Raw genomic sequence first — 9138 nt, forward strand, 5'->3', positions numbered from 1 at the left:
GACCGCGGGCTCCGCGCGCCTCGCGCCCGCCGCCTCGCGTGGCCCAGGGGCTTGTCCCGCCCAGCAGCTGCCCCGCCATTGGCCCACCCTGCCAGCCAATCGCACCCTGCCAGCCAATGGCGGCGCGGCAGGGCCTGTGGCGGGAAGGGCGCGCGCGCGGGGCTGCGGGCCGGGGAAGCGGGGGCCGGGGCGCTGCGGGGCCGGGGCGGTGCTGCCGAGGCCCCGCCGTGGCCGTCCCGGGGTGACCTGGTGTCCCGCAGGCGGACGGGCCGCTGCACCGGCCCAGCGCCGGAGGCCAAAGCTGGTGGTTCGTTGCAGGGCGGCGTTCCGCCCGGGGCTCTAGGAGCACAGCGCGGGACTGTGGGTCGTGCAAGGGACGGGCTGCGGGACCAGACCCGCTGTGCTGGCCCGTGTCCCGCAGGGACGGGGAGCGGGGATGGTGAGTGGGGACGCGAAGCGGGGACGGGGAGCGAGGACGGGGAGCGGGGACGGGGAGCGGGGACGGGGAGCGGGGACGGGGAGCGAGGACGGGGAGCGGGGACGGGGAGCGGGGACGGGGAGCGAGGACGGGGAGCGGGGACGGGGAGCGGGGATGGGGAGCGGGGATGGGGAGCGGGGATGGGGAGCGGGGATGGGGAGCGAGGATGGGGAACAGGGACGCGAAGCGGGGACGGGGAGCGAGGACGGGGAGCGGGGACGGGGAGCGGGGACGGGGAGCGGGGACGGGGAGCGAGGACGGGGAGCGGGGACGGGGAGCGGGGACGGGGAGCGAGGACGGGGAGCGGGGACGGGGAGCGGGGACGGGGAGCGGGGACGGGGAGCGAGGACGGGGAGCGGGGACGGGGAGCGGGGACGGGGAGCGAGGACGGGGAGCGGGGACGGGGAGCGGGGATGGGGAGCGGGGATGGGGAGCGGGGACGGGGAGCGAGGACGGGGAGCGGGGACGGGGAACAGGGACAGGGAGCGGGGATGGGGAGCGGGGATGGGGAGCAGAGGACAGCCACCCTGCCCTGGCCCCTGCCCTTGGACAAGACAGCCAAGCCATGATTTGAGGAGAGCTCTGTGCTGCTCACGGTCACCGTCACCATGGCAGTGAAGCACAAGACAAATAACCAGGACACTGTGTGCAGAGCAGCTCCCGCAGGCTGCACTGGAGCTCCACGGTTCACAGCCCTGTGCTGGGCCTTGGTTTGGATTTTCAAGATCTATTGTGGCCTGGCGTGTGAGAAATGGCGTTTCGGCGGCTCGCTGACGCGCTTGGGAGGAGCGGGCACGCACAGACAGCGGCAGAAAGGGAAGATTGATGGCGGGTATTTTGGAAGCCGTCCTTCATGCAGACGATGCTGCCTACTTTGTTTGGAAGTATTCTGTCATTTTATAAAGCATCCATTGTAAAAATGTCTGCACCAGTCACTCCACACACAAGAACAACAATTATAATAATCCCAACCCAGCTGCCCGGAGATACTGGCTGTTCTTACAAACAACCAAACTGGGTGGAAACTTCAAGAGCTGCAGAAGAGCAGGAGTCTGAATGACGCCGTAGATTTTAAGCCTACAAAGCATTCAGATGTGGTATCATCCCCTGATATCTCCCGTGGCTTTGCAGATGGATTTTCATCTGGTTGGACATGTGAGGGTGTTTTTTTACCCATTTTTGCCGCATGCAAAATGGACACAAACCAAGAAAGAAAGCGCCTGGCGATGGGTCTGGGCAGCGGAGCTGCGGTTGGTGGCAGCCTTGGCGCTGACCTCGGGTGGCTTGGACCCCGGCCCGAAATACCGAGGGATACAGCAAAACACGTAATTTTGTATCAAAGTGCTATCATATGCTCGTAAAAATAGAAGAAAAATAGAGATGTTTCCTCCCCCACCCCTTTCAATCTTTTGGAATTACAATGATCGGAGGCACTGCTTGGAAAGCTTGGGTTCCCTGGCAGTGGACGGATCCAGACGCTGACTGAGGGGCCAGCTCACGGCTTCAGAGCCCGACTGCCGCTGCTTTGTGTTTTAAATCCCTCCCCAGCCTGGCTATCTCTCCCTGGGTCCACAGCAGCCCCGCACCCTCGGTCCCAGCCCTGGAAATGTCCCCGTGGGCAGCACCTTCAGCTCCAGAGACCCCGCAGCCCCGCAGGGGAGACATAACTGGTGTAACCTGGGGGTTTGGGGTGAGCCCTTCACCTGGCACAGAGCACAGGGGGCTTGGGGGTGAGCCCTGGGGGTTTGGGGTGAGCCTGCACCAGACAGAGAGCACAGGGAGGCTGAGGCCCCGTGGGTTCTTGAGCTGGCAGGTGACAGGAGAAGCAAAGTCCCTCAGCTCCAGCGGCGTCAGCGGCGCCCGGGCCGTGCAGCACGCTGCCCACGCGCCGTGAAGGGGCAGGCGCCGCGCCGGCCGCCCCGCCCCACGGGAGCTGTCTTTGGGTGGGACGAGGCACAGAGAGTCCTGACGTGCGGGTCCACCGTGGACAACGGGATCCCGTGTCGGGAAGGGAAGGGAAGGGAAGGGAACGCAAGGGAGGCGGCCTCGGCGTGTGCTGGGTGTCCAGGCCCTGCAGCTGGCAGCAGAGCCATCCCCACAGCACAGGTCACGGCTTCCCTGTGGCTCCCAAGCCCTCAAATCAGCAGATTCTGCACTGGTTTCTTTAAGAGAAAGTCTCATCTTGAGTCTCACAGCCACGTTTCTTTTCCAGGAACACCCCGTTTTGCTTTTGTTGTTGGACTGCGGTACAGGAGCTGCCTGTTTGCCCGTTCTTGGGAAGCACCTCGTACTTTGCTGGCACTGCCGCAGCGGGGACGGACGAGGGCAGGATCCACGGCTGGGGAAGAGCCGGCGAGAGCAGGAGCAGACAGTAAGTAGTGACAGATCGTGGTGGGGCTGGGCGGAGGGAGATCTCCATGCACGCTTCTGTCATTTGCACATTTGAGCAAAAGATGTAACAGGAATTTGACAGTCCAAGCACAGCCGGGTCAGACACCAAAGGTTAATACCGGGCGGGTGTGCGGGACGGTCGGGCCCGGGCACAGCACCGCGCTTGGTTCCGACCCAGTGCCACACTGAGCGTGTGGAGCCGCCAGACGCTGCTCCAAGAAGTGCTGGGGTGGACTGTGAACTTGCTTTATTGTCTGGTGTCATTGAATTAGGGCTGAAAGGCTCCGGCAGCCCCAGCTGCCCTCCTCCCATTCAGCACTGGCACCCAACAGACGAGTCGTTCCAGCCCCAGGTGCCGCGCTTCCCCTGGCAGGGGAGACAACAACCTTTTGGGGTTCCCGTAGGAAAGGGGCTGTGGAAGCGCCTTGTTATCCTGGTGGAGAGCAATGCAGGACACCTCTGACCCGCCCGCACAGCCTCCCACTGCCGAGCAGCGCTGCTCTGTCTTGTAAACAAGCCGTCGTGCTCAGTGCCGGCAGCAGCTGCGTTTTCTGGGTGTCTCATCTGGACAAGGCGTGAGCAGCACTGCAGGATGAAGGGACGTGTGGGATCCACGGCTGGAGCGGGAGCTGGAGCTGGCAACGCGCTGATGGACCCTGCGCAGCTCCATCCCACAGCCCTCGGGACAGGAGGCGATTCCAGCTTCACAGACCTGACTGCAGCTCCTGCCTGGAGCCAGCAGAGATGTGTTTGCAACAGCGCGGTTAATCTTTGAAGGCACTAAAGACTTTAAAGGCTGTTAAATGTCTGTGCCGACCGAAGCAGCAAGAAGGTGCGTGTGCACCAGGCCCCAGCTCCGCACCCGCAGCGCTTCCCTGTGTGCTGCGTGGGGCAGACCCGCCCCGCGCGCTTCCCACGCGTTGGGCTGTGCGGCCTGGCTGACACGCTGTTGTGCGGCCTGGCTGACACGCTGCTGTGCCGCCTGGCTGACACGCTGCTGTGCCGCCTGGCTGACACGCTGTTGTGCCGCCTGGCTGACACGCTGTTGTGCCGCCTGGCTGACACGCTGTTGTGCCGCCTGGCTGACACGCTGTTGTGCCGCCTGGCTGACACGCTGCTGTGCCGCCTGGCTGACACGCTGTTGTGCCACCTGGCTGACACGCTGTTGTGCCGCCTGGCTGACACGCTGTTGTGCGGCCTGGCTGACACGCTGTTGTGCCGCCTGGCTGTCACGCTGCTGTGCCGCCTGGCTGACACGCTGCTGTGCCGCCTGGCTGACACGCTGTTGTGCCGCCTGGCTGACACGCTGCTGTGCCGCCTGGCTGACACGCTGTTGTGCCGCCTGGCTGACACGCTGCTGTGCGGCCTGGCTGACACGCTGCTGTGCGGCCTGGCTGACACGCTGCTGTGCGGCCTGGCTGACACGCTGCTGTGCCGCCTGGCTGACACGCTGTTGTGCCGCCTGGCTGACACGCTGCTGTGCGGCCTGGCTGACACGCTGCTGTGCCGCCTGGCTGACACGCTGCTGTGCGGCCTTAGCGCGACGTGCCCACCCTGCTGGGGGCGGGGGGCACCAGAGGCCGTGCTTGGAACCCACGTGTGGGCTGGAACGGTTTGTGAGCCGCTGTGCTCGTCTGGTGACTCCCCATCCCAGTGCCCGGGGTTCTGCGTGGCCAAGGCGGAGGGTTTGTGAGCGCGCCAGGCCCACGCGTGTGCCCCCGACAGCCCGTTGTCCCAGTGTCCCTCAGGGACGTGGTGGCAGCCGGGGCTGGGACAGAGGAGCGCGGTGTCCCCGATGCGTTCTCCCCGCGGGAAAGCTGTCCCTTCAGAGGCGTCGGGAGTCCCTGGGACAAGCAGGCGAGGACCTTGCTTCCCAGAATGAACTGCAAGAGCACCTCTTGTCCCTCCTTGTCCCCAGGGGTCGGGGTACGCACCCGCCTTCCTCCTCACACCTGGAATATTGTGTCCAGCTGTGGCCCCTCAGTTCCAGCAGGACAGGGAACTGCTGGAGAGAGTCCAGCGCAGCCACCAAGATGCTGGAGGGAGTGGAGCATCTCCCGTGTGAGGAAAGGCTGAGGGAGCTGGGGCTCTGGAGCTGGACAAGAGGACACTGAGGGGGGACTCATTCCTGGGGATCAATATGGAAAGGGGAGTGTCAGGAGGATGGAGCCAGGCTCTTCTGGTGACAACCAGTGACAGGACAAGGGGCAATGGGTGCAAACTGGAACACAGGAGGTTCCACTGAAATGTGAGAAGAAACTTGTTCCTGGTGAGGGTGGCAGAGCCTGGCCCAGGCTGCCCAGGGGGGTTGTGGAGTCTCCTTCTCTGCAGACATTCCAACCCCCTGGACACCTTCCTGTGTAACCTCATCTGGGTGTTCCTGCTCCATGGGGGGATTGCACTGGATGAGCTTTCCAGGGCCCTTCAGCCCCTGACATCCTGGGATTCTGTGATTTTGTGATTCTCTGCAGGCAACAGGAGGGATGGGCAGCCAAGGGCCAGTTGTGGCCTGGGAGCAGCTCTCGCTCGGGCACAGGGCAAGAGGGGCCAACTCACTCGGTTTGGGGGACAGGGAGGGTGAGGGGGCGGAGGGAGGAGGTCTCGGTTCCCTGCTGTGGGATGGAGAAACCTCCCTGTCCCTGGCAGGGCAGAGATCAGCTCTCCCTGCCCTTTACAGCCTGCAGGTCGGGTGATTTTACAAATCAAACATCAGCGAGAATTTGGGGGTCCCACAGCCTGATAACTCCCAAAATGTGCCCTTGACATGCATGAATCCCATTTCTCCTCATCATACCTTTTTGCTCCACCCTGAGCAAACCCCACCCTGGGCTGGGGATTTACTTTCTCAAACATTTGCAGGCTGTTATCGCATCTCCCTCACCTCCTCCTTGCCTCATGGAGCAATGCATATTTACCCCAAGAATCAGCTGTCCCCACCCAAAACCTTCCTCAACTCTTTTCCTCCTGTCATTGTCTTACTAATACTTTGGCAATCAGGAGCACACAGGGTTCTGCAGTGCCTGGGTCCCACCAGCCTGGGGCCGGACACGGGGCAGGCAGCTGTCGGCTTCACGGGACCCGGCCCTCTCCCGGTGAGCGGCACCGGGCGCGATGGGGCAGGCTGGGCATCGCCTCCTCGGGGCCGCAGGGGCAGCCCTCTGGCACCTTCTCCCGGTGAGCGGCACCGGGCGCGATGGGGCAGGCTGGGCATCGCCTCCTCAGGGCCGCAGGGGCAGCCCTCTGGCACCTTCTCCCGGTGAGCGGCACCGGGCGCGATGGGGCAGGCTGGGCATCGCCTCCTCAGGGCCGCAGGGGCAGCCCTCTGGCACCTTCTCCCGGTGAGCGGCACCGGGCAGGACGGGCAGGCTGGGCATCGCCTCCTCGGGGCCGCAGGGGCAGCCCTCTGGCACCTTCTCCCGGTGAGCGGCACCGGGCAGGACGGGCAGGCTGGGCATCGCCTCCTCGGGGCCGCAGGGGCAGCCCTCTGGCACCCAGCCCGGGCGCTCGCCCCGCCGCCCGGCTCGGCCGGTCCTGGCCGTGGTTGGCCGGGCCGGGCGCTGGGCCTGGCGCTGCTCCCGTGCAGAGCGCTGCTCATGTGGGAGCCGCAGTCCTCTGCCTGGCTTAGCTGCTGTTATTAAACCTCATGTTTAAATTTCCTGCCCCAGGCCACTGTACCTCCCCAGGTCCCCTTCTGCCATCTCTCTGTGCCAGCGAGGACGGCAGCACCGTTTGGTTTGGTGCTGGGGAAGCCGGGCAGAGCAGGATGGCTTTGGCCGGGTGGTGCTGGCGCATTTCCCCGTCTGCTGCGAAGGGCACCATTATCACGGTGCCGAGCCCCCACCTCCCCACCGCCCGTCTCCCCTGGCTTTGTCAGATCCGTGCTTTCCCACCATTCGCATCAGCCCTCCTGTTCGCATTGTCCCTGCAGCCTTGGCCGCACGAGGGGCCTCCCAAAACCGGCCGTGCTCCCCTCAGCGGGGCCTTTGGGTCCCCCCCAGCTAGACTGTCTGGCGGTGCGTTTGTCCCCAGCCGCTGGCTCTGTCCCTCCGCCCGCAGTCTCAGGTGAAGGAGCCCATGGGACATTGGTGGGGCCACGGGGACAGAATCCACTGGGGATGAGCACCTGGATTCAAGCGGTGGCTGGGGGGCTCCAGCCAGCACGGCTCCCTCGAGCCAGGTTGACCCCTGGGTGCTCTGCAGCCTGTCCCCCCCGAGTCCTGCTTCCGGGCAGCTTCCGCCCTGGATCGGGTGACACGTCTACCCCTGCTCCGGTGGGACAGGCTGGGGAGGGGGCTCTGCTGTGCAGGGGCTGCAAGGGGCTGGGCTGTCCCCAAGGAGACCCTCACCCACCCCAGTGAGTGCCTGGAGGTGGATCCCGCTTGGGGAACATGCACCCCCGGCACAGACCCCACCGGGACAGACCCCACCGGGACTGACCCCACCGGGACTGACCCCACCGGGACAGACCCCAGCGGGACAGACCCCACCGGGACTGACCCCACCGGGACTGACCCCACCGGGACTGACCCCAGCGGGACTGACCCCACCGGGACTGACCCCAGCGGGACAGACCCCACCGGGACTGACCCCACCGGGACAGACCCCACCGGGACAGACCCCAGCGGGACTGACCCCAGCGGGACTGACCCCACCGGGACTGACCCCAGCGGGACAGACCCCACCGGGACTGACCCCACCGGGACAGACCCCACCGGGACTGACCCCAGCGGGACTGACCCCACCGGGACTGACCCCACCGGGACTGACCCCACCGGGACAGACCCCACCGGGACTGACCCCACCGGGACAGACCCCACCGGGACTGACCCCACCGGGACTGACCCCAGCGGGACTGACCCCACCGGGACTGACCCCAGCGGGACAGACCCCACCGGGACTGACCCCACCGGGACAGACCCCACCGGGACTGACCCCAGCGGGACTGACCCCACCCGGACAGACCCCACCGGGACTGACCCCAGCGGGACTGACCCCACCCGGACAGACCCCACCGGGACAGACCCCAGCGGGACTGACCCCAGCGGGACTGACCCCAGCGGGACTGACCCCACCCGGACAGACCCCACCGGGACAGACCCCACCGGGACTGACCCCAGCGGGACAGACCCCACCGGGACTGACCCCACCGGGACAGACCCCAGCGGGACAGACCCCACCGGGACTGACCCCAGCGGGACAGACCCCACCGGGACTGACCCCACCGGGACTGACCCCACCGGGACAGACCCCACCGGGACAGACCCCACCGGGACTGACCCCACCGGGACTGACCCCAGCGGGACAGACCCCACCGGGACTGACCCCACCGGGACAGACCCCACCGGGACTGACCCCAGCGGGACTGACCCCACCGGGACTGACCCCACCGGGACTGACCCCACCGGGACAGACCCCACCGGGACTGACCCCACCGGGACAGACCCCACCGGGACTGACCCCACCGGGACTGACCCCAGCGGGACTGACCCCACCGGGACTGACCCCAGCGGGACAGACCCCACCGGGACTGACCCCACCGGGACAGACCCCACCGGGACTGACCCCAGCGGGACTGACCCCACCCGGACAGACCCCACCGGGACTGACCCCAGCGGGACTGACCCCACCCGGACAGACCCCACCGGGACAGACCCCAGCGGGACTGACCCCAGCGGGACTGACCCCAGCGGGACTGACCCCACCCGGACAGACCCCACCGGGACAGACCCCACCGGGACTGACCCCAGCGGGACAGACCCCACCGGGACTGACCCCACCGGGACAGACCCCAGCGGGACAGACCCCACCGGGACTGACCCCAGCGGGACAGACCCCACCGGGACTGACCCCACCGGGACTGACCCCACCGGGACAGACCCCACCGGGACAGACCCCACCGGGACTGACCCCAGCGGGACTGACCCCACCGGGACAGACCCCACCGGGACAGACCCCACCGGGACTGACCCCAGCGGGACAGACCCCAGCGGGACAGACCCCACCGGGACTGACCCCAGCGGGACAGACCCCACCGGGACTGACCCCAGCGGGACAGACCCCACCGGGACAGACCCCAGCGGGACTGACCCCACCCGGACAGACCCCAGCGGGACAGACCCCACCGGGACTGACCCCAGCGGGACAGACCCCACCGGCGCTGACCCCACCGGACGCCCGCTCCGCCGCTGCCCCTCCCGCCCAATAGGCGGCGCGGGCGCCGCTGAGCTCCGCCCCCATTGGCGCGGGGCGCGCTGACGCCAGGGGGCGGA

The sequence above is a fragment of the Streptopelia decaocto genome (assembly GCF_964273445.1).
Source record: "Streptopelia decaocto genome assembly, chromosome: 7".
NCBI lineage: Eukaryota > Metazoa > Chordata > Aves > Columbiformes > Columbidae > Streptopelia > Streptopelia decaocto.